This window comes from Panthera tigris, chromosome B3, assembly GCF_018350195.1.
Source record: "Panthera tigris isolate Pti1 chromosome B3, P.tigris_Pti1_mat1.1, whole genome shotgun sequence".
Lineage (NCBI taxonomy): Eukaryota > Metazoa > Chordata > Mammalia > Carnivora > Felidae > Panthera > Panthera tigris.
Window position 1 is genome coordinate 76,616,934 of NC_056665.1, and position 25,645 is coordinate 76,642,578.

Sequence of the window (25,645 nt, forward strand, 5' to 3'; positions counted from 1 at the left end):
TTTGTAAGCAAGTGTTTGTTGCTGAAACTTTAATTTTTAGGACTATTGACATTTTTAAGTACCATCTGGAAGATATTTCTTAATGTTAAATAAAAATGTCAGAAAGAAGCTTCCATGTTTATGACCTGAAGTGGAAGCTGAGGAAGTTTTACTTTCTTCCAATTGTAGCGAGTAATACCATGAACTGAGCTTTCCCTACTAAAGTTGACCAATTGCAAGAGCAGTGTCACCCTATGGCTGACATATTCAGCTTTTTTTGCTTTCCTCTTTACTATAAGTGTAATAAAACTTTTCTATGATTTCCATCTGTAAAAATAGTGACTTCATCAAATTTTTGGCATAGCAAGAATTTTCAGTATTATTTTTTTCATTGTTATTATACTTAATGAATGACAGAAATACATGACTGCTATTTCTTTGCTTTTGAGGTTAAGAAATTCTCTTTTATAATTAGGTTATTTTAGCTAAACTACTTATATATAATGGTTCATAGCAGTAACTTCTGGAAATATAGTCTTGAGTCATTATTAATGAAATAAGCTTTTGAAAGATACAGACACTTATGAAAATCTTCAGTAATGCCCTTAGAGTTTATCTTAATAAAGTAAGCAGACAAATATTAAATAATATATCAACTTTATATTTTAGTCCTCAGAAATCTATGCATATCTATTATCTGAGAAATTATGTTTATGCAAATATACCTCAAAAGCTGCAATTTAAATTGATACTCTTTGGAACCGTGTTTCCATAGGAAATCACTTTCTTGATTAAAGAATTGATGTGTAACCTCTGGCAGAAATGACAACATATATCATAAGTAACAAATTGAAAATAATATGACCTATGCTTTAAACAGAAAACTTTCTAAACAGCACACACAATTATTTGAGTAGGATGCTGCAATTGCTAATCTTACACTTAATTAATGATTTAAATAATTAATGGCAGTGGATATGCAGGTTGAGGAGAGAAGGTGGGGACAGCAGGAAACAACCAGAGTTCCCCCAGGAGTGAAGGCCAGTACATAGAAAGTTTCCATAAGAGAGGCAGGACTTGGCAAGGCTCCGTGGCCGAGCATGGGGTCATGGTATAATTTTTAAAATACAGTTGATGGTATCTTTAATATTTTAAATATTTTGAACCTTATCTGTACCCATTTAGTTGTAGATATATATGCATTTTTGAAAAAAAAATATGGTGTTTTTATTTGTCTGTATTCCTGCCTGCCTTTATCTTGACTTAAATGCTTTAGATTTTTACCATTTCTACTTCTTTAACTTGAAAAATGTTTTAAAACTATTCCATATTGCTCTAAGTAATTAAGTTTATTCCTCCCACATGGTGCTTAATATATTATGGTATATATTTACTACTTTTATTCTTACTTTCATGAGTATAATTGCATCTGAGAACTGAGAATTTCTTTTTCTTTTTTTTAAGTTTATTTATTTTGAGAGAGAGGGTGTGTGCACTGGTGCCAGTGGGGGAGAGAGAGAGTGAGAGAGAGAATCCCAAGCAGACTCCACAGTGTCAGCACAGAGCCCAACGTGGGGTTTGGGGGTTTTATCTCACAAACAATAAGATCATGACCTGAGCCCAAATCAAGACTCAGAGGGTTAGCCCACTGAACCACCTTAGTACCCCTGAGAGAATTTCTTTAACTCAGTGAATTCCTGGTCTGTCCTATCAACCTAAGTAATTATTTAAGGTTATCTAAATCTGAGTTCTTCTCATGAAATATTGAAATAATAGGGACTATTTAAATAGATTTTTAAAATATTTTGCAACACCTGATGTTACACATAGTTTTTAATTTACTAAAATTTACTTATAAATCAAGTATTTGCAGGGGCACCTGGGTGGCTCAGTTGGTTGAGCATCCTACTCCTGATTTGGGCTCAAGTCATGATCCCAGGGTCATGGGATAGAGCCCAGTGTTCAGCTCTGGGATGAGCATGAAGCCTGTTTAAAATTCTCTCCCTCTCTCCCTCTGCCCCTCTTCCCTGCTCATAGCGTTTCCACGACCACCCCCCCAAAAAAAAGAAAGAAAAGGAAGTCAAATATTTGTGTAAGATTTGTGATATTTATGCTATATATAAATAGAAAAATCTCTAAAGCTATGTTTATCAAGATTGATGATGATAAACATGATAAATGGACTCAATGAAACATTTCAATATAATCTATGCTTTTGAAACAGTACGTAGAGTTATCTCTCAAATGTATTTGACATAAAACCAGTGAAATGTAAGCAAAAATTAGAGACTAGTATAAAACCTAACAGCACTGACTTTGATTATTAGCTAGATTCTAAAAACCCAAGTAGAGCCTATGTTCATATCCTGGCTGTAATATTAATTGACTGTCCCACCTGTGGCTGGGCTCTCTGTGCCTGTTTTCTTCTGGTAAAAATTATTGTTAAGACTTGTTAATTTTGGTAAAATTCTTGCAACACAGTCTGACACATACTAAGCAATATATATATATATATATATATATATATATATATATAAAGTACAAAAATACCTTTAACTTCTTGTGATTGATTCTAATATTTCTATTTAGTTTTATTTTCTTATGACTGGCACATGTCCTGATGAGCTAATTTGATATATTGACCAATTATATACAATTTGAAAAACAGAGCATTTCCTTCTTTAATTTTTTTTTAATGTTTATTCTTGAAAGAGAGAGAGAGAGCAAGTGAGCATGAGTGGGAGAGAGGCAGAGTGAGAGGGACACAGAATCTGAAGCAGCTCCAGGCTCTGAGCTGTCAGTACAGAGCCCGACATGGGGCTCGAACTCACAAGCCTTGAGATCATGACCTGAGCCAAAGTTGGATGCTTAACCGACTGAGTCACCAAGGCGCCCCCAGAGCATTTCCTGTTTGGCAAATCATAATGTACGCAAATTGCTTAAGCATGTGGAGATGTTGTGCAGAGAAAAGAAACCTATTTATCATTTCTTAGATAGTACTGCTTGTTTACTTGTCCATAGAAATCTTTTCATTTAAACCAGGTATATTAGATTGGGTTTTAAAATGGACCCTCAAGATTGCCTGTGGTAATTCCTGGGATCGTGAATATAATGAGATAGTATTCCCTGCTTATGTTACTTTACACTTAAAAAGGGCTTTCAGATGTAATTAAAGTCACTAATCAGCTGACTTTGAGTTAATCAAAAAGAGGATACAGGGATGGACCTAACCTAATCACATGAATTCTTTAAGAACAGAGTTTTCTCTCAATGGTGTTGGAAGGAAAGACAGAGATATTAAAGGCACAATAAGGATGTGATGTACTGTTGTATTGCTGGCTCTGAAAGTTGAGACAGAATTTTCAAGGACCCAAGTGTGGTCTCCAGTTGCTGAGAGTAACAGCTGGCAAGCAAATGGGAACCTCAGTCATACAGTAGCAAACGACTGAATTCTGCCAATGACTTGAATCAGCTTGGAAGTGGATTCTTCCCTAGAGCCTCCAGATACAATCCCAGCCTGGCTGATACCTTGGTTATGGCTTTGTGAGACCCTGACCAGAGGATGCTGCTATGACTGTTTGGACTTCTGACATACACAACTGTGAGATTTTAAATAGATGTTATTTTCAGCTGCTACATTTGTGGTAATTTGTTACATAGTAATATAAAATTAATATACCAGAACACACAACTATAAATCAAATTAACAATAAGAAAGTAACTATAAGCACAGAAGGAAAGGTAAAAGGGAAAATTTTATGTTTATTTTCAGTTTGGTTATGTCTTAATAGTACAAGCAAGAAAAAAAATGTCAGTTTGTGGATGTATAATGTTGTTCTGCATAATCAGTATCTTGCTATAACAACATCTTATAAAATGCAGCAAAAGGGGAAGACAAAAACAAATTGGCTAAATCATTTTTGTGGGCTTATGTTTTTTTTTAATGTCTGGAAAGATCTTTCCTCAAAAAGAAACCTCATACTCTTTAGCTATCATACCCTACTCCACTCATGTCTCGTGTCCCCAGCCCTAAGCAACCACTGTTACTATAGATTTTCTTATTATGGACTTTCGTATGCATGAAATTGTATAATATGTGGATTTTTATGACTGGATTCTTTCACATAGCCTAATGTTTTCAAGATTCATTCATGCTGCGTGTATTAGAATTTTATTCCTTTTTACAGCAGAGTAATATTCTATTGTATAGATATACCATACTTGTTTCTCCCTTTGTTGATTGACATTTGGGTTATTTCCATGTTTTTGCTCTTATGACTAGTGTTTCTATAAACACATGTGTACAAGTTTTTGTATGGACATATGCTTTCATTTCTTTCGGGTATATATGTAGGAGTAGAATTTCTGGGTCACATGATAACTCTGTTTAATCCATCAAGGAGCTACTTGCTTATTTTCCAAAGCAGTTGCACCATTCCATATGTTCATTAGCAGTGTATAAGACTTCTACTTTCTCCATATCCTCACCAACACTTATTATCTGACTTTAAATTTTACTCATCCCTTTAGGCCTGGCTCATATACTATCATTTCTGCTGAGTCATTCCTGATTTGTTAGCAAAGCATAAAAATCTCTTCTGTGGACTGCCAAAGGATTATATTTGTTTGTTTCTAGGGCTCCCTTTACTTTCCTCATTTTATCATTGTTAGTATAGGTCTTACCTGCCTACCAACTTCAGCGTCTTTATTTTAGAATTCGTGTTTAATTTTCTAATTTCATCCTTCAAAGCACAGCTGTTCTAGGTGGCTTGAAAGTAAGAGAAGTTCAGAAAGTATTTACTGAGGGTTTTAGATTAAAAATGAACCAGATGACCTAATTCAATGTAGTTTATGACAGTTTCTGCCAGTGTGAGCCTAGAGAGCTTGTCTGGCTTAGTCATACATGCACAGAGTTATTCAATTTCAAATTTTATGCTACCACTTATTAATTACGTGCTCTTAAGGAGATTTCTTAAACTTTCTAAGATATTTCTCTATCTACAAATGTGAATTTTAATATTGTATAAGATTATTGTGAAGCATAAATATGATAATTTATGTGGAGCACCTACTATTGTTCCTGGCACATCCTTGATGCTCATTACATGGTGGCAAAACTATTTTATAAGCAATGCGGAAGACAAAATGTAATAATCCTCCCATCGCACACTTCCCTTAATAGAATCATGACATACACGTTTAATTCTTATTACATTTTATCAGATGGCAATTGTTTTTGGATTGAATAAATGTGGATTTCAGGTCACTTAAAATTGTATAATCAAAAGCATTGGGTCTGGTTGTCCCATCTACAGCCTGCTGTAAGATGTATTGCACATATCTGTGTCTTTTGCTTGTTTTGTTGCTCATCTTGAAGTTTACCTCTTTCATGTTAGTGTGTTTAATGAAACACATTTTCTTTTGTGATGTGCATGTTACTGTCTGGTGCTTAAATTTCACATAGTAATACTGTATGATACTCCGTGATATAAAATTTCTGTAACTCTGAATCTCTATTAAATGCATGTGGAATGGACAGGTACAATCACCTAGAGCAAGAACAAATGGATAATGACAATACTCCAACAGAATAAGACGTGTAGAGTCTTTAAGAGGCAAACATTAAAGTATATATGCACTCTCAGGATGCTATTAGACATAGAAAGTGAGGTTGCTGTTATACCTGCTCTTGCAAGTTTTGTTTGCTTCACTGAAAGATCAGTGATAAGTGCATTCTTTTGCTATCTATTTGAGTGGATATAAAGGTTTTTACAGATTTCTTATAATTTCTATACAATATCTAAATTATTCATCTATGAGTTCAAGTCATATTTTTAAAAAAGTTTTACTGTTGTGTAGGACAGATATTATGTGGAGAGGCTGCATTGTACTAGATAAAATATACTGAGAAACAAACCAAAAAACAGTTTTTATCCAGAACCTACTACTTGTCAGTTATGAAAATCTCTTTGTGGCCCAGTCTCCTTGTCTACAAAACAGATAATAACATTTCTCATGTTTAGCATAATTTTTAGCTCAATTTGTCAAGGGCACTAGCTAAGGAATGCTCAGATGGTTCCACTTTGCAATCTTGAAAGTGTCCTACAGCACAAAGATGAATTATCATTAAGTACTAGAAACTGGTCCTAGGTAGCCTTTGGCTTCCTATCTCCATCAAAATTTACTAGTAAGTTTTTAAGTATTGTGGTATTCCCTACAGTAATCCCTTTCCCCAGGATTTACTACCAAAGTTGTCTTTCTTTGGCAGAGCCCTAGTAAAATTATGACTCTCTCACGGTAACTTTCCATCTTGATGCAAATATGGCCATTCTGTAGTCCTCTGCCTTATGGTTTCAGTCCATTTACTTCCCTATCAAACATGTAAATCTCTACTCTAATCATTGTATCAATTGAAGTTTGTTCAGGAAAATGAAGCCAAGGAAAAAGATTTACTGCAGATAATTGGGTGTTTATAGGGAGTTGGGTGTTCGCAGGGAATTAGATGTTCACATAGGGAACGAGGTATTTACAGAAGTATTTTAAGGAGGTTGCAATTGGACTTTCTGTTATAAGATCACAACACTCTAGCTGTGATAAAGACAAAACGAAACCCTTCTCTTGCCACTGCTACTACCTGTTAGCACAGCCATCATACACCCAGATGATTAGTGACAAGGAAACAGAACATTCAGCCTGTCTGAAGCAAAAATACCACTCCCTCCCAAATACAATGTGAATGCAACTAATTCACTTCGAGAAACCTAGATTCCAGGGGAGTTGAAGTTATATGATTTTGCCTTCTAATCTCTCCAACAGGAGGGTAAAATGGAGTATAGGAAACCAAGTCTAAGCAATCACTACCGTTTCTATGTAGCTAATATTTCTCTAGTTGTTTTTCAGTGGCCTTGGACCTTTTCACCCTTGAACATTGTGTCCCTATATACTCTTGAGATAGTGTAGTTCTACCTTGGTCCTTTAAGAATTATGTGAGGAGAGACAAATGAGCCTCACCTTGTAGAGCGTTAGCACTAACTAAGCTGTCATTCCTTTATCTCCTTTCAGTGAAGTTGGTATGTATTTGCCAAAGTAACAGAACTTCTCGGATCTACATATTCTGAAGAAGCATGCTACCCTTACTGAGAAACAGAAAAACTCATTTGAAGATATTTTTTATCAATCGAGAGGAAAAGGAATATACACTTATAAGTGGGGAAGTGGGGTCCTCTGATTTTCTTTTAATTTCCCATGAGAATGAAGAGATATGTTGATTCAAGTACAGTGTTTGTCAGTAGGCAGTGTGCCTGATATCAATTTCATTTCCCTGTAACTGTGATACAGATAGAATCCCTATCTCCAGTTGGAGGGTAAATTGCTATACATATTCTTACAGATTTTTTGACAGTTAAAAATTCTCTTAACATTTTAGGACAAAATTCAGACCTTTTTTCCAAAGATGCAGAAGGAGTCTAAAAACTATTATGGTGCTCATGGAAAGGCACCTGAGATCTCCTGTTGTGGGGAGCAGAGTTAAACACGTGTCCTGCTGCCACCTCTCAGGATCTACCACCATGTACATAATGAGGTCGTGTTTCTCTAAAATCTTCTCAATCAGTGATTAAATACAGCAGGGATACTAGTGTTGTCCTTTTCTGATGGCAAACTGGATGCTTCTAGTGGGCAAGCCTGGGTTGGGAATTCCCTGTCTTTTTTGGTTGAGATTTTCTTAGAGCTGCACTGCAACCAATCCTCCTTATTGCTGCTCTTCTTTCCCAGTTAGGACTGCATTGCAGTCTGAAGGTTTTCTTTGCCTGCCTGCGCTTCCTCCCCTTTATTCTTTGCAGATGTTTCTCCGAGTCTCTTGAGAGACAGATCCCATCTCCTGTTTGCTTCTCAGATGACCCAAACAAATACAATGGCTTTAAAGATTACAGTTAGAAATTGTTTTGAAGATGGCAGACGTAGAATTTCCATCTTCACGGAGAATAGGAGTGGAAGTAATTGATTAAATCCAACAAGTGAAGGTACTTCAAGTAGAATTCTTAAATACAAAATCTTAGAGATTCTGAGATGGGATAATATTGGAAGACAAGTTAGAAATATACTTTTTAGAGAGCTTTAGGAAAAGAGCCAATAAATATATTGAGTTATTGTATTTATAGTATTTATACATTTATAATGCCTAAATTTATGGACATTCTCCCTGAGTAGTGGAACCCTGTTGGTTTCGGCCATGAAATTGTGCTGTTGAATTAGCTCTCCGTCTCTAATGCTAGTTTTGGACAATTTAGCCACATGGTAGATTCAGTATACTTAAGGTTGCTAGTCATGATTTATTGAGTGTGTTTGTAAGTAAATATATTTTGGTCGTCAAATATGGAATAGAAACTAGTTGTAATATAGAAACTATCTGAGCTTACTGTTAGTCCTTTAAGAAAAAGTTACTTATTCTGGAATGTGCTCCTTTCAGGGTTGTTGTATCCCTGGTTTTAGCAAACCTTCTTCTTATCTTTACTGACTCTCCAGTATTGCCCACCATTAATTAATCAACCCGTTTCCTTAGTATGGAGCCATGGCAGTTCTTTCCCCTCCCTGGGATCTGTCCCTACATTATAGCTTACTTAGGAAAGCACTTTCCCTTTTTCCAAAAGTCTACATTTTAGGGTGTGGGCATAGTTTTGTAAAGATATGAATACTGTGTCCATAACATGTAACAAGAACAAAGAAAAAAAATTTCGACTATTCACATTCGTTATTTCATATTAAGCTCTTACCTTTCCCCAGTAGTCACATTACAATTTGTGAAATTGTTCATAATGTGTGATTGCTTTTCAAGATATTTGGTAACTCATTCTTTACACAAAAACAATAGTAAGCTAGGTGGGAAATACTTTAAATAATTATATATTTTGAGTGCAGTCACTAAAATAAACAGATTGTAATATGTAAAATTTTCTATTAGATGACAATATATTTTTCTTATATTTAATATTTTGTATATATGAATATATATGCATATATATATATTTTTTTTTTTTTTTTCTACTCACTTAGTTCATCTTGAACATCATCCTGGGTGTGTAATTGAGGCAATCTTCCTTCAGTCTCAGTCTTATGAACTTCTAGCCTCAGCTTCTATAACTATTTTCTTAGGATGGCTGTATTTGTATAAATATATTAAACTTGATTTTTCACTGAAAGCAAATATGACTACATTTATTATTCCCAGTTTGAAAATAAAACCTTAAATCATAATCTCTAGATAAAGGACTTTTCTTTCATGGTTCTAAGTAAAAGAAAATCTGTTTCACTGTTTACTTAACATTTGATGGTGATGTAATAAATAAAACATTAGCCAAAGAGTGACTGTGTCTTTCTCTGCTTTTTCTTTCTACAGGTTGCATTTCATATGGATGTGGGTATGATGTGCTGCAGCAAGATGACGTCTTGATTAGGTGAGTCTGTCAAGGCTGCTTTAAAGAATATTCTCACTGCAGATTTCCCAGGGCTTGACATTTATTGTTGGTATGCCTAACCTAAATGCTGATGAAAATGGGATCTTTTTTTTTTTTGCTTTCTTGGTGATCGAATTCCAGTTTCCATGGAAATAGTATTTGTTGGTTGGTTTATTTTTTTAATGGAACTTATATTAGAAGTGTAATCAGGGAAACATCTAAAAAGTCTATGAAAGTAAGGGCAAAGCAATATCCAAACAGAGGTATATGTCTCATCCTTCATATAAACAGCCATAGTAGAGATTCAGAGAGCTCTAATAGTGGGCATGTCTTATATTGAAACAGTTAGTACATTATTTATACATGCAGAAATAAACTTGATTAACTTTCTTACCCAATCTGTATATATATAATTTTTCTGCTAATATATATCGGTGCCAAATACATAATTATAAACCTTCACTTCCAAAATTTTCTTGATTTGAATACAGTCACTCTTGCTGATTGATGTTTTATTTATTGCATTACCACCAAATGTTAAACAAACAGGGAAGCAATCTTATATTATAGCTGGTTAAGGCACTGCAAGAGCAGGAGGTAAACATTTGAACAAATGACTTCTCCTGTGTGAGTCATGACCCAGTGGGTAAGATCTTGATTTTTCTTTGGCAAATAGGGCAAATGTCCCAGAGTTTTCAAATCCCTGTTAGTTTGTGCAGCCATTTAGGTGTTGGTAATAAGTCACAAAGGAATTTGTAAAGTTAGTGTGGTGTAGTAAAATGAATGTTGGCCCATCAGGTAATGTCTCTTCATAGGAATCTTGGTTTTTTTCTGATCATGTGTGTGATTGTGTGCAAAACATGCCACTTTTTACAGTCATAGTCTCTTTATCTATAAAATGAAGTGCTCCTCTAAGGTGATCCTCTGCCTTCATTCTGGGTTTGTGATTCTATGGATTTTTTAATGAATGAAGTTTTTTGGTTTTTTTTTTTTATGTCTAATGAATGGCAGTAGTGCTTTGGTTGCCTAATGATCACACTGCACGCAATTGGACAGATGGATTATGAACATGATAAGCATTTAAAGTAATGTGATATTCTCATGTCTGGAGTATTTCTGAATAAAACCAGAGGCTAATGAATTGCTCCTTTTTTTTTTTTAAATTCAAGATGCTATAGTTGTTTTTCTCCTTTTTTTGATTCTCTTTCCAGGAGGCATGGGTGTGGATAGAATGAAATATTAAGAACATTTCCAATTACATGATTTTATGAAATATTACTTGAGAACACCATATTTAGTATTAAAATAGATGGGAACTTTTCCTAGTTTTTTTTGAGAGTATTTTTTTAAGTTTATTTATTTATTTTGAGAGAGAGGGAGAATGAGCAGGAAAGGGACAGAGAGAGAGGGAGAGATACAATCCCAAGGACAACGTGGGGCTTGTCCTCACGATTGGGAGATTATGACCTGAGCCAAAAACCAAGAATCAGCTGCTTAACTGACTGAGCCACGCTGGTGCCCCAGAACTTTTCCTGATTTTACTCCTTTTTTTCCCTTATTTTTTTCTTCCTAGAAAAACAATATTTCTTTTCTAGATGATGACACCTCTTTGTAGTACAGAATAATTAAAATATTCAAAAGCAAAGTGTTATGTGTTGCTTTGGCCTTTTAAGAATGTTCAGCCAGGGTCACCAGGGTGGCTCAGTCAAAGATCAGACTTCCACTCAGGTAATGATCTTAGGGCTCGTGAGTTTGAGCCCCAAGTCAGGCTCTGTGCTGACAGCTCAGAACCTGGAGCCCAATTTGTATTCTGTGTCTCCCTCTCTCTCTGTCCCTCGCTCATGCTCTGTTTCTCTCTCCTTCAAAAGTAAATAAACATTTTAAAAAATTAAAAAAACAATGTTCAACCATATTTTAGTTGAACTTGCAGGTTTATAGAAATTTCTTTTTCAAATGACTCCTCATGCAACATTGACATATTAATACCATGGTATGAAAATGTTAGTTTTAGTAGGAGTGCTTTCAGAAGCTAAATAATTAATCTTGCAAATAATTGATTAAAACCATTATCATATCTATGAGAATTTGAGAATCTTGTAAGCTTTCTTCCTGTTGTAAGTGCATATTCAGGTAGCTGGAAATAATTTTTTAAAACTTTTATTAGTCTTACTATTTTTTTAGTTAAAACACACCTGTCCCAGTATATTTATATGTTTATCTGGGAAATATAGAAGGAATCAGTGATATATGTGTTGCCAAGCACATTATGTGTGTGTGTGTGTGTGTGTGTGTGTGTGTGTGTGTATGTGTGTGTGTGTGTGTGTGTGTGTGTATATATATATATATATATATATATATATATATATATATATACACACACTCCCCAGGGTGATTAGATTCTTTCTGGAGTTAAAGTAACAAAGGCTTTATTTGCCTGAAGGGACAGAGGGAACCATTTAGGAGAATGAGGCAATTAAACAATTATACAACATTTTGAAGACATTAAGTATTTCCCCCTATTTGATTTTTACTTCTGGAAGACTGCTTTCTCATACTAGCAGGTTAGAGTAGTTAGAACCTCATACCCCCTTCCCCATCACTCTTTTATTCACCATGGAATTATATGTTCTTTTATTAAAATATTTTCTGAAAAATTAATGCTTACATTGAATTTTGCAAACTTAACAATATAGGATTTGAGATGTTTTACTAAAAAGAATTAACATAAAATAATGTTTCAAAGTACAATTTTTTGAAAGTATTATCTCCAAATTGTGTCTTGCAAATCATGTCTATACTCTCACTCCCATATATTCGGGATGAGAAATGAAACAAATGAAATGAAACAAAACAAAAAGAATGGAAGAAAATACTATGGGAAACTAACCTATCATAAAAACAAGAACAAAAGCTCTCAAGTCTAATGGTGGAGAAAAAGACAGGTGGGAAAAGTAGATGAATGAATACAATTTACTATTGATCCAAAAATCTCATCATAGCCTATAATATCAATGTGTAGAAATACAAAACAGTTGCCAAAAATTGTTAACAAGTACTAATACCAACTATATTAAAAGATGCAATTCTCCCTTCTGCTAGTCACACTTCCCTACAAAAATAATTAGCAATAGAATTGAAGGCAAAAGAAACAAGAAGTGAAGATCTTGTAAAATCCACTAAATGGATTATCATTTTCTAACAATTGTTTATTGGTCTGTATTTGTTAAGTGGTTATGCAGTAACATTTTTTTTTCTTGCCTTACTATATGTTTGGTACTGTGTTATATTTATCTTAGGCAGAACATCTAGCATCTGATAGGAATTCTCAACACCAAATGATAGGATGATAGTTTTGTTATCTATGGGTCTCAATAGCCCTGGCAAATAGCAAATGCCACCTTTTTTTTTCTCCCAGAGAGAAGAGGAATACAGAAAGAAGAAATTTAAGTGAATGAGTTACATAGTATGTTCACAGAATCTTTTCTAAGTAGACTATTAAGGAGTTGACAGTCTTCTGAAAAGAAAATGAGCTCTGATGAGGAAACCTAGATTTGTTTCTCAGCACTGTGGGGATATATGTCCTTGAAGAAGTAACTGAACTTCTTTATGTTTACTTAACAGTAAAATAAGAGGATAGGATTAAATGATCTCAAAACTCCTTTTCACTTTGGGTAGTCTATGACAAAATAATGGTACATAAGACTTACTTAGGACTTAGTATGTGTCAGATTCTGTAGGGCACTATCACTTTAAGAGTTTTACCTGGATTGTGTAATTGTTAAACAACCCTATGAAGCAAGTACTATTATTAGTTGGATTTTATGAGGAAACTAAAACTTAGGGATTCAAGTTTTTAAACAAAATCACATGTTTGAGAGCAGCAGAGTTTAATTTTTAAATGAGGCTTTCTGACTCGACAGTCTACTAGCATAAGGATCATGTTCTATATCCTTAACATTAGTCATATGCCAGTCGAGAGTTAGGAAGTCATAGTGTAAGAAACCTGCATTCTTTCCAACATTATTTTCCCAGAGTAGATAATTATTTGCGCATCAGCCTGGCTTATGCTACAGTGAAACTTACTTCCTTTTTGGTTAACATTTTCTGTTCATGCGCACTCTTTACATATTATCTAGAGAGTAGCACATCTTCCAGTGGAATATTTCTGAGTATTTTCCAGAGACTGCCCATGCAGTCATTGAACATGAATCAGAGGGAAGGTTTACGGAAATTATAAATGAACAGTCAAGGGAAAGTCTTTTGTAGCAAAATTATAGGAGTGTCTCCTTAGGTCAAAGTCAAAGTAAGGATGAATTAACTCCCGAAGCAATTTCGAAAAGGTGAAATTCAATGATATTGCAGTTGTTGGACCAGGTGTTAAAATGTTATTGGGTGTTAATTTAATTTTCATCCTGTCAACACTCATCTGAACTGTAACAGCTGCTAAACACGGTTCCACAAGAGCAAACCATCCACAGAGAGGAAGCAGATGCCTAATCAATAGGGCCAATAGAAATGTATGGCTCAGCTAAGCAACCTGCACAAGGGGGAATGAATCCCATAGGGCTTTGTCTTACCTGAATGGAAAAGAACTTTAAAGATAGTGAGACTATTTAAACAGTAAGAGCAGAAGACTGAAAGTCCTAGGTTGGCTTCCTATTGACTTTTTTTTTTTTAATTCTACATGACCTTGGATTGACAATTCCTTGGTTTCTCAGTTCCCCTGAGGTTTCAGAGGTATTGAGGATGTTGCTTCAAGTCTATTGCTATCTTTCCAGCTATTATTATCTCACAGGCCTTGCACAATTCAGAGTAAAACCAACTGCTTCTTTACAAAAATTAGTAACGTAAAAGAGATAATAATGATGATGTAATAGTAGTTAATAGATTTTCTTCATTGCATCCTAGGTAGATAGGAATAGATGACTTGTACCTGGGGAAGGCATTTTGAATTTGAATCACTTTTTGACTACTATGCTTGCTAACATGGTAGGATATGTAATTTCCCCTATTGAGAATGTTCAAACAGAAGGGTAGATTACTATGTTTTTTGCCAAATGTAATAGTACCTAGAAACTGTGGTTTGACTATATAACCTCTTAAGGTTAATTATGCCATGTATTTGATAATTTTTTTTGTAAGTTAATGTGCTTCATCAAAAATATCACCTTGTTTAGTAATGTATTTCAGACTTGGCAGTAAATCCTCCAGGGATTGTGTGGTTGTATGCCAGCAGTGCTCTAAACTCTCCTACACAGGAGAGTTGTGGCAGCCTGCAGCTTCAATATTATTAGAAGGTTTGGGATTTTTTTTAAGTAAGTGAAAACAATAGGATTTAAAGGAATAGAATGCAAATTTTACATAGATATTAAAATGATTCATCTTTCAAACAGTTTGAATGTTGAGATAGGCTTTTTTTGGCCCATATGCAAACACTTGGCAATTGTTCTCCTTTTAGGGATCAGCAGGGAAAAGATTCACTATGGCTACTCATCTAATATGTTCTCCTGAAGGAGAAATCTTTCATTTTTCTGAGCTTGTTAAATGTCAAATAAAGCAAAACAGCACAAAACAAAGAAACACCTGTCTTCTACTTAGAATCTCACAGTGCTTGTATTGTTCCTCTTCTGCTTTCTACTTCTATAGGAAGTAAAAGCTTTAAGGAAGTATGCAGTGTGGATTATTTTATCCTATTTATCCTATTGGATTGGTGGTACTGTGACCTTAGTGCAAAAAAAAAAAAAAAAAAAAAAAAGGTTAGTTTTGAGGAGATAAAATAATTGAAATAATTGTGGCATTTGGGCTTATGAACTGGCCTTCTTAATATTTTGGAGATAAGGTGAGTTATTATTGGGGAGGTTTCAAAAGACCATCAGAGGCACACTGAGAATATTGTATTATGAAATTCTTATCCCAAACATAAATGCAAATAAGGCAGATAAAAGGAACTGAGCCAGGCTTGTAATAGAACAATAATTTTGAAATGGCTCTTTGGAGATCATAGTAGGAAAACAAAAGGTAAAAGCAAGAATTATATTTCTTAGCATTTAACTGAAACTGGGGACAGGAGCCATTATTGGTTATGTTTAGTATGACAACATACAAAATGATTTCCGTTTTGTGTTAGGTATTTGAAAAGCCTGAAATTTGGTGCAGGAATATGGTATTAGAAATTCTTTCTTTCCTTCCTCTCTCTTCTCTTCCTCTCACCTTCCCTTCTCCCTGCCCTTCACCCTTTTTCCTACATGTAAGAAATGAATGTAGATGGAGTTTTGATGAATAGATTTTGTACAAATTCAGTGACTAAATACATACTTACAGGTTAAATTTGGCTTCTCAGTGTGTTAACATATTATCAGAGTTATTTATATTATAACCAATGTTTTTATGGCTGTAGATGAATTTCATTATATAATTTATATAAAATAGATAATATATTAATGAATGTTATTATTTCCTTACTTTCACTAATTAGGTTATTATTAACTGAGATCAGCTAAATTCTGAAGCTTTTAATGGAAAATTGATGTAGCTTTTGTGAGCCTTAGAAATCTTATTTCTTTGTTCTATCACGGTGATGTATACAGATTCATCATCAAAATTTGATATTTAAATCAAATTAAAGAGTGTGATTAGCTTTATAAAATTTATGAAAAAAAATTAAAGTTCATAGAGAAATTAATGTTTTACTTTTCTCTAACAACTGTAACACTTTCTAAAGAGAAAACTGCTTACAGCTATTCACTCTCTTTTCAATGATTTTAGTACAAAAATGAACAATTTCAGGTGCCACTTTATTTTGACTATGCTGTCTAGTAACTAGTGTGATTGTTTGATAGAGTAAAGTAAGTGAAAAATGAGACACAAAGGAGAAGATAGAGAAAATGCTAGCAACACATTCTGTGAAAACACCTGTAAGATTTAGACATGTTTTAATTTTAATTGGTTAGTTCATATTTCACTCAAAAAGGTAGTGTGAAGATATTAACATGCATAACCTTGTTTATTTTCCTGTATGTCATTTATGTAGGGTTAGGGGTTTATTGTAAATTTTCTGATATAAAATTATACTAATATGACGTCTACCACTGTTATCATACAAATAAATACTCATTGCTTTTTTTCTTTGGAACCTCGAAGAGTTTAAATTTACATCACTTAGTAGATGCACTATTATACCCTCAATCTTTAGGTCTGTGCTTGTTTTAGAGTGGCTTATCTTTCTTCTAGAAGAGGGTAGATCTCCACTTTTCTAACATCTTCAATGAATTATTTAGTGTTTGTTGTCTTCCTCAGTGTATCTCTATGCTTATCACAATACCTGGTACATGATGTGTTGAATTAAATTGAACAAAATTTCTCAGATACTCCTTTATATTTATTTGAAAGAGCTTATCCGCATTTGCTAGTTGGAGGAAACCAACAAAAAGAGATTAAGATTTGCTCATGATCTCATGATCTCTTGAATCCTAGAATCCTCATTTACTGAGTTTTATTCTAATGCTCTTCTTAAGGTAATACTATAATCCTTAAACCTAAATGTAGCCTATGGCTAATGAAATCTGAACACTAAGACATATATCTAGGCATAGCCTAGAATTAAAAAATGTTGGATCTTGCACTAATCCTGCTACTAATAATTTTGGAAAACTTACTTATATAAGTATGAATATAAGTTGCAGAAGTTGTTTTCTTGTTTCATAACTCGTATAACATTATACTGAAGTCATTTTAAAGTATATATTCAAGGCATTTGCGGTAACATGGTCATTTGAGAATTCTGTACTTTGCTTTTTCTCTAGAGCTCTTAGCATTACTTTACATTTATATATTTTGTGTATGTTTTTTTTTTTTTTCACGCAAAGTGGAAGCTCTGTGAAAGGAGGGACTTTGTTTAGGTTGTTCACTCCTGGACCCCCTTCTTAGATCAGTGCCTGGAGCAGCACTGGTGCCCAGTTAGCACTGGATGTCAGTGAATCAGTGAATCTTACTTGTGGGTGATCAGCAGTGGCTCTACAGCTGAGCCTCAGTCTTGGTGAACTCTATGACCTACCTTAAGTGACCCTACTACTAGCTTTCAGCTATACTTTTTGGCAGTTGTTCTGGCAGTATCTTTGTTTTGGTTTTGGCTTTGATTGCTTCTTCACTTTCATCTTTTGTTCAACGGGATTAACTGGGATTACATTGTGGCTAGATGTTAATGTAGGATCTCTTTCCCACGTTATTGTAAGATTTTAAGGTTGTGGCATTTGTTGTTGCTTATAAGGAACGGATTTTGTAGGGCAGACCAGTCAAGGATGATAACTTGCTAAGGTGCTGTGCTCAAATCCAGAGATCTTCGATCAGGGGGGCTTGTGTAGGCCATCTACTGGTGAGATTTATCTCAGTGGTAGGTAACTGAAATGATGCAGTTATACCATACATCTAATAAAATAATAGTATAATGCATTAACTAATCTCAGAGAAAGATCAACTATTTTGTGGAATGGAAGCACCCAACATAGATGAGATAGCTCATTCTGGGCAGTAATTGTTACTCATTATTGTAATCTCATTTTGACTTTAAATTACAAGCCTAAGTATCTTACCCTGGATCTTTTGATAGTATGGCCCTTGGGTTTCCTAAAAATTAAGACTTCTTTCCATGTACAGGTATTGAAGATTTACTTTACTAGGTTCACCAAATGACTAAAGAATCAATTTGTATGTTTTAAAATATAGGAAGTATCACGAGAATAATGTAACTATGGCATGTTTCTAAGAAATGATTTGGGAATATATATTATTGGACAAAATATCTTCACAGTATGTGACTGTTCTCTAAATTTTGGCCTACAGCAGTAGAATCTGTGTCCGTTTGTAAATGCGAGGAAGAAGTAAAATATAATTTGCTGCTTTGCTGTAGTAATAATAAGTTCCTAGAGGGACATCACGCTAAAAATAATTTATTGAAACTGCCCTTGGTTTCTAAAGACATTTCTGAGTTGCATTTAGAACATAGCCATTGATTACAAAGTGTGATTTGAGAAGGCAAAAGAGGCCAATTTTCCTGCAAACAAATTAAGAGATGCATATTGACTGCAGGGAAGTATGTCATCACTGAGAAATCGAAAGCAATGGGACTTTAGGAAATCAATCAGCAGTCTAGTAAAATTAGAATTTTTTCTCATACTTAGCTGCTGGAACCCTATGTGGGATGTTCATATTTTCAGCACATATGAAATTTTTGCTTTTACAGTAAGCCCAGCTCAATAAAGTGAATAGAGGAACAGGTCAAGGTTCTGACTTGTTCACATTGCATGTTGTCAGAACCCTAAAAAACCCTAAAAGTTCCCTGAAATCCTACATATCGTACATTATTCTACAATAAATTTTGTCCCAGTGACCCATATTTCTAAACATTCTAGTTTGGGTGCCCTTTGGGAAGATGTGACTCTAATCTGAGACCAATAATCAGCTTCCACAAAATTTTAACATTTTGGGCAATGAGAAAAAAAACCAGTATTTTTTCAGTACACTAACACTACATGCTAGTCAGTTCTACATGGAGCTGTATGCTGTAAGTTTTCAAGTTTATTTTTGTTCCTGAAATAATGATAGGAAAATATTTTTAAATATAAAAATTGAAATAATACTATTAGTCGGATCTCAAGCATGTAATGATTCCTTTGGGCATAGGCAGTTTCTCTTTGAGGTACTAAATACTCTTTGTTTTTTTAAGATAATAAAACAGAGTTTATAATGAAAAAGTACACAATATGCCTCAAATTTTGTATCTTCAATATGATGACATACACGTGTTATACAAACGCTTTTAAAAAGTATTTTTAGGGAGTTAAAACATATCCCCTCAAATGTATCAAGTTAGAATGTATTAGGTGATTGATAAAATGAGGGGCAATGGGTGGCTCTGTCGGTTAAGCAACCGACTTTGGCTCAGGTCATGATCTCACAGTTCATGAGTTCACACCCCGCATGGGGCTCTGTGCTGACAGATCAGAGCCTGGAGCCTGCTTCAGATCTCAATCTCTCTCTCTCTCTCTCTCTCTCTCTCTCTCTCTGCCCTTCCCCCACTTGTGCTTTGTCTCTCTTTCTCTCAAAAATAAAACATTAAAAAAAAATTAAATGAGACTGATACGGGTATAGTAGGTTAGCTTTAAAATACTTGGATTAAATTCTACTTAAGTTTCATTAAGTACTATGTGCAAAGCCCTGTGCTAGCTGGGTATCAAGAGTATCAAAATGCATTTGATGCAATTTTTATTCTGAAGAAAGTTATACTCTAATAGTGTGATCAGTTAACACAGTATAGTCTCGGAAATAAGTAGTTGCACAGATCTGCATGCATTTCTTAATAGAAAATGCCCATTTTCCTTCTATAAATAATCTGGGACAATAAAAGTAAAGATATTTTTAAATGTTTTCAGTTGTTCCTTATTGTAGAAGACATAATTAGGGAAATTAAAAATAATAACACAAATTGTATATTTTATAATTACAAAACCAATATATGCCAAGAGTAGAAAATTCAGATAGCATGGATTAGCTCAAAGAAGAAAATAAAAATGATTTGTGATTCTACCACTTAAGAATGAACACTGAAACACAGAGGTAAGCCCTGTTGGCTGCTATTCACAAAATATATTTTCAATATTTTCTTCACTTTTGTTTCAGAGTTATAGAATAAACATACGCCGCAGCCATCCTTCCCTGCCTGAAACCTTAGTTAGTAATAACGGTTATGAAAGTAAATAAATGTGTGTATACGTAATGCCTATATATATGTGTATATAATGTATACATAATATATATATGTGTGTACCTATATATTATATATGTGTGTGTATATATATAATGTGTCTATAATTAAACATTCTGGTAAGCAGTAGATAAAAACTATGATTATTCCCTTGAAAAAACTAAATGGTATCAGACTGAAGAAGGAAGCATGAACTTAAAAATACCTGGGAAGGGCCAGTTACAAATGTTGGGGATTGCTCAAAGACTGTTCCTCAAACCAGATAGTGAGTCGTCCTCTCTATTCCCATCCTGAGAGACTTATCTGCCTCCATCAGGGAGCACTGAGGGTTTGGCTCAGTCTTTTTTGTAAGTATAATTATTCATAACTATTACATATCTCCAAAATATTTTTGAAATAAAAATCATCATTATAATATGCATACCATTTTGTAACTTACCTGACAATGTGTTTATTGTAAAAAAAAAAATAATGCCTAAAAAAATCATAGTCATCAGTTGCAGCATCATTAATTTAAATATTTAAATAATTGCATTTTTTCACTATTTAAAACAAGGCTGCATTGAACATCCTTATAGAGATACCATCAATTTATTTGCCTTTTATCAGTATATCCTTTAATAAATTTTAGTGGCATTGTATAAGATTAACAAAAATAATATTGAGAATTTTTATTAGATTTGTTTTAAACCTAGAAATTACTGGGGCACCTGACTGGCTCAGTCATTTGAGCCTCTGACTCTTGATTTCGGCTCAGGTCATGATCTCAAGGTTGGTGAATCTGAGCCCTTCATCAGGCTCTGTGCTGACAGTGTGGAGCCTACTTAGGATTCTCTCTCTTCCTCTCTCTCTCTCTGCTCCCTGCTCGTGCTCTGTCTCTCCCTCTCAAAATAAATAAATAAAGTTAAAAATATAGAAATTACTTTGTGGAAAGATATTAAACTTTTACAGTATTTAAAAGGTGAAAGAGGGGCGCCTGGGTGGCGCAGTCGGTTGAGCGTCCGACTTCAGCCAGGTCACGATCTCACGGTCCGTGAGTTCGAGCCCCGCATCAGGCTCTGGGTTGATGGCTCGGAGCCTGGAGCCTGTTTCCGATTCTGTGTCTCCCTCTCTCTCTGCCCCTCCCCCGTTCATGCTATGTCTCTCTCTGTCCCAAAAATAAATTAAAAAACGTTGAAAAAAAAAAATTAAAAAAAAAAAATAAAATAAAAGGTGAAAGATACATATGACGAAGAGAAATCAGACTATATATAAATTTTTACAGGATTTAAACTTAGTATTCGTGTGCAGTGATCTCTCTCTTTTTTTTTTTTTTTCAAGTGTTTATATTATCTAGTACTTTTGCGTTTTTCTTCATTTTAATCCTAGATGTTTTGGACAAAGTTTACTCATAAGTATTTTCATATCTTCAATGTTATGTTTTTTTTTCTATTTCTTAAGATAGATACATAGAACAGTTCCTGACTTTCACATATTTATTTATTTATTTATTTTGCTTTTTTCTATTTTTTTTCAATATATGAAATTTATTGTCAAATTGGTTTCCATACAACACCCAGTGCTCATCCCAAAAGGTGCGCTCCTCAATACCCATCACCCACCCTCCCCTCCCTCCCACCCCCCATCACCCTCAGTTTCTTCTCAGTTTTTAAGAGTCTCTTATGCTTTGGCTCTCTCCCACTCTAACCTCTTTTTTTTTTTTTTTCCCTTCCATTCCCCAGCACATATTTATTTTTAAACTATCTTCCTCAATTCTCTAATTAATTTAAATGATTTTTATTTAGCTATATTAATTATAATTCTTCACATACCCTCAGAGCATCTTCTGACAGCCAGGTTTTGTTTTGTTTTGTTTTGTTTTTCCCCAACACGCATCCTGACTCAAGCTGTATACATTTGCAATATCTGATTTTTAACCACACACTCTTCATCCTATTGACCCAGAGTGAAAATTGATACTCTTGTCTGAAGGACTGTTCCCTTGAGTATATTTAAACCAGACCAATCTCTGTGTTTAATCTGGGTTCATCAGGAACCATTAGCCTTGATTGGTTTGTTTTTCTCCCCCTCCATCTCAGGACTTGATTCTATTGAGTTAACAACTCTTCTCCCCAGAGAATAGCTACCACAGCCTGTTTCAACTAATTCCAATCTCTCGCTTATAGAAATTGAACTGATCTTTTTTTTTTTCCTTTTTAGTTTTATTTGAAGAACTGCCGTAATGAATTCTGTATTTGTTCAATTCTTTGAAGGTCTGTGAGGACAAAACAGTTACTCACATCTCTATCATGTTAGTATGCTCTTTATCACACTTTCCGATCATCATCATTGTTGAATTATGCAGGCCTGTTGAAAAGAATAAGCGTTATTTATTGAAGACTCATATGTTGATATCCAATAAATCTCATCAGTCATGATTTGAATAACTTGGGATTTATGGTTTTTCAGAAGAGAACTAGTTAGATGTTTATTTTGGTAAAATATCAGAGGAATAGATTAGTAAGAATTTTAGTCATGTAAATAAGATGTGGAAGGGTTATTACTGAGAACAGATATTTCTTTTAAAATATTGTAGCATAACACATTACTCAGGAAATAGGGTAATCTATTGAATTATCAAATTTCCTAAGGGGCAGATTACATCTATGGGCCCCATCATAGCTCTTTAATAAGAGTGTTTTAATTAAGTTGTGCTGCTAATATGTGCAATCCATCCCTGAGTACAGTAAGACTCTCATTAAGATTTTGCTACTATAATTCTGAGGTAGAAAAACCATTGTATTATCATTCAAAACGTAGTTCTAGCTCTCCTTTTGAATTTTTGTGACTTATGACCTCAAGTAAATAATGTACCTCTTCTGAGTCTAATTGCTTTTTATTTAAATGAAAAAAAAAAACACTGTGCATACCTCACAGAGTTACTTTGAGAGTTAAATGAGCTTGAGTCTGAAAGCCATCTTAAAAATCATAAATCAACAAAATCCTAACTACTCATTACTATGTACTAGATTACTTTTCTTATAAATTCACAAGATGATTTTGTCTTCAATTTGTGAATTCTGTATGGTGAGGAGCACAATGGCTTGTGCTAGCTTGTCTAAATAGTAATTTGTATGAAACAGCTTTGATAATTAGCTTGGCTACACTATTCTTGAATGATTCTCAGTTTCACTTAAAATATTTGAATGAGTGAGTAAATACCACTGGTATCTTGGAAAAATAATAAGATTCCTCATTTAAGCTCTCAATTCTTTAAATTAAACTCATCACTTGTATTTAAGAGTAAATTCTGATAAGCCCACATTTACTCTTGTACTGTTACAGATGGGTTTTAAACTAGTGATGCTATTTTTTCCATAAAAAAGAGAGCTCTACATAAAGCAAACTCAAAATACTTTCTTATTAGAAATTTTATAGACAAGTAACATGAAATCTAATACTTTCTTATTAAGCTGTCATTAAATGATTAAGTTCAGAAAACTAACTTATTGTTGAACACTAAATATGAAAAAATAATGTATTAAATATAAAATCTCTTTTTGTATACCAAAGAACTTTTCTTTTTCTAGATAGCTGCTATACAAGAAACACTCTTTGCTTAGGGGAGCACAGTCTCAAGAGAATAGCAGAACAAAAGCAAAAACCTAACATTCTTGCCTTTTATATTTTAAAGGATACTATCCAGGTGTAAGGCAACAAAATTAGAGGAAAAGTACATGACCACACAGAAGGAGTTTGTTTGTCCTCCACTCCCACCCCAGAACTCTTCCAGACTAGAGAAAGATCCTTATACCTGAAAAAAGAAGTTTAGTGATCAAGATGCTGTATGACTTTCTTACTCCTTCCTGCTTCACTTGTGATTCTAAACTGATGGGGAGAAAGTAGAACAAATTTAGGGATTTGCAATCAGGTAAAAATCTGTGCTTCCAAGGTTCTATGTGCCTTCTCAGTAGAAGAGAATAGAATGAAATGGCTAAATGGGCTCTCCATGCATCAACATTTACAGTCTAGGCAGATAGTTTTTCTAAATGATGTTGTCATAGGTTTGTGAGTCAGAAAAACTGGAGGACATTTGTAGCAACTTATGTGGCATAGATCATATAATGAGACCACATGAGAACTGGATACCTTAGATGATACCATTATGAGGATTTTAATTCCAGAAACTAGATTAGAGAATATACCTCATTGACTATCACTATAGGCAATGGATGGATGACAAGATGCCACATCTCACATTCTATCTCTCACCAAAATTACCTTGGTGTTTATATACAATATCAGGAAGAAAAGGAAAGGTAGGAGGAATCCTTGAGTCTGCTTTGAAGTGGCAAAATGATGTTTCTTTTTTGTCCAGGATAGAATGGGTTTAAAATTGAAACTAGGTTGAGTTCTGGAAAACAAAGAAAATTACCGTTTTGTACAATTGAGTTTGAAAATACTGTACTTATTACCCTAGTCTTACTATTCTAGTGATTGAGTTCTCTTCCTAACATAGAATTCACCATAGTAGTGCATTTTTATGTATATAAAACACAAAACAGAAAGATAAAGAAACTGGAGACTGGCATCTTTAACAAGTTTTCTCCTTTACCTTTGACATATGCTAAGTTTATCTGCAAGGGAGGGGTCTCAGTTCTTTCTAGTGTCATGTTTGGATGCCAGGAATAGCAGTTTATTTTCCTCTCTGCCTTTTTATCCACTTGAAAATGATTTGAGGAAAGTTCTCACTCTATCACAGATGGGTAGAAAGAAACTTTGTTCTTTATTAAAATCCTTCCTAGGTAATTATTTTTTATTATAAAATATTTTTTAACCAATGGTGGCTCCTAAATTTCTCTCAAGGAGCTTAGGGAGGCAATCTGCCTGGAAGATGGGGGAGTGGATGCATTTACAAAGACACATCATATATTATTTGGATAGAGATAATGGAAAAATTCTTACTCATCATCGCTCACTCAATGGCTCCTACAGATGACAAAACATTTCATTATTAGGTCTCCTGTGTGTTGCCTTCTGCTATTGCTTGTATATTTTATTTAATTGCTAATATATTCTGTTTCAAATTTGATCAAGGATTAGGTAGAGAGCCTGATCCTCAGTGGTTTTAGGCTGACCAAACAAAACTGTCCCCAGAAAGTTCTTGGATATTTTAGAGCTCAGTTTATGTCTAGAAGCTTCAAAAATACAAACAAAAACTGGAACCTTTGATATCTCATTTTTATTTCAAGCTGTCTTAAATTATGTCACATGAGGCATTCTAGATCTAGCTTTCATTGTTCTTCAGTATACTACAGATTCCCTAATCCAACTCTCAGACTTAATTCTTCACTTAAATAGGACATGAACATATCAATGTATTTAATCTTAAAATTGCTACATAGCATTCTCCTGCTTCTGTGATGATTGTTTGATCTAACCCTGAAACTTAGGCAGAAATATATTGTAGAACATA

At 34.2% G+C, this 25,645-nt stretch overlaps 1 long non-coding RNA gene across 2 annotated transcripts in view; it reads left to right on the forward strand.

Annotated features, from left to right (window-relative positions):
* LOC122239567 overlaps positions 1-25,645 on the forward strand; it is a 203,120-nt gene that overhangs the window by 148,675 nt on the left and 28,800 nt on the right. For both annotated transcript variants that reach the window (XR_006218766.1, XR_006218767.1), the window contains one exon: positions 9,374-9,431. This is a non-coding gene — a long non-coding RNA (uncharacterized LOC122239567). The remainder of the gene's footprint in view (positions 1-9,373; positions 9,432-25,645) is intronic.